We start from the raw sequence: 1,690 nt of genomic DNA on the forward strand, positions 1-1,690 counted from the left end.
GTATATGTACAACTGATTCACTTTGTTATAAAGCAGAAACTAACACACCATTGTAAAGCAATTATACTCCAATAAAGATGTTAAAAAAAAAAGAAAATTGCATTGTTAAAATTAAAAATAAATAAATAAATAACAACCCCTCTTTAGCCACTTTCTCCCAATTGTTCTTTTGTGATGCAACACATGCGCGCACACACACACACACACACACACACACACACACACACAGCCAAACACAGCCATGGACACAAACAGATTTCACCCCAACTCTGAATGCATCAAAATGTGTATAAATTCATAATGCTTTTAAAAATGCCCTACCTCTGAGACCAGAGGAGGAAGAATGAAGGAGACTGCTGCCTGCTTTCCTTATGTGTTTAGGCTGCAGCAGAGCTTTTAGATATTTCCAAGCACTTGGCCACCTCTTCTGTGCTCCGGGAAGGATAACAGACTATCCAGCTGAGGTTTCATGGTTGAGGCTTTAGACAGTGGAAAACAGGTTTTCAGTGGCTATTTATTCACCTATAGTGTCCTCAGGTGCTCCAGGAACTGAAGTTACCACAGATGCCCAGGCAGGGACTGTGCGAAGATGCTGGATACATCCGTTCGTTACATATTTGTGTATGTTACTTTCCAGAGACAATGGTTAAAAGAGAGTTACAATTGCAGACTCTTCCTTTCTAGCTATGCCCTGAGCAGTTCATTTAATCTTTTTTTTTTTTATTTTTATTTTTTTTGGTGGTACGCGGGCCTCTCACTGTTGTGGCCTCTGCCGTTGTAGAGCACAGGCTCCGGACGCGCAGGCTCAGCGGCCAGGGCTCACGGGCCCAGCCCCTCTGCGGCACGCGAGATCTTCCCGGACCGGGGCGCGAACCCGTGCCCCCTGCATCGGCAGGCGGACTCTCAACCACTGCGCCACCAGGGAAGCCCCGTTTAATCTTTTTATGCTTTGTTTTACCATCTGGGAAAGGGAATAACAGCATTATCACCAATCTTATCTTAGCTATTACTGTGATGATCCGGGCTAACAAACACCACCCAAATCTCAGTGGTTTACCTCGACAAGCATTTATTTCTCACTCACAGCACTGTAGGTCATCTGGGGCAGCTCTGCTTCAGGCTGTAGATTGAGTTCAGGTCTTTTTCATTTTAGGATGAAAGGAAGCAGGTATCTGGGGCGTGATCTTTCCGTGATTAATCACAGGAGTGTAAGAGGGCTGGCCAAATCACTTGAGCACATTTCAAGCTTTTGGTTGGGATCCACTCACATCCCAATAGCCAAAATCAATCACATGGCCAGGTATAAAGTCAGTCTGGGGAATGGAAAGAGTGGGGAGGTGTTCCAGTCACCAGCAGTGTATAAAAATTTATTTCAAAACTTAGCAGCCCACACCAGCCATTTTATTTCACTTGTGACTTTACTGGTCAGGAGTTTGGGGAGGGCTTAGCTGGACTCTCTACAGGGGTTGTAGTCAGGTGGCAGCTGAGGCTGCAGTCATCTGAAGGCTCAGGCGGGCTGGACATCCAGGATGGCTCCCTCACATGGCTGGCACATAATGCTGGTAGTCATCTGGGCTGGACCAAAGTGCCCACATGTGGCCTCCCCAGCATGGACGTCTCAGGGTAGTTGGATTCCTCATGTGATGCCTGGCTTCCCCCAGCTACATGTCCCAAGAGACCAGGTGGAAGC

This window comes from Physeter macrocephalus, chromosome 14 (assembly GCF_002837175.3).
Source record: "Physeter macrocephalus isolate SW-GA chromosome 14, ASM283717v5, whole genome shotgun sequence".
Lineage (NCBI taxonomy): Eukaryota > Metazoa > Chordata > Mammalia > Artiodactyla > Physeteridae > Physeter > Physeter macrocephalus.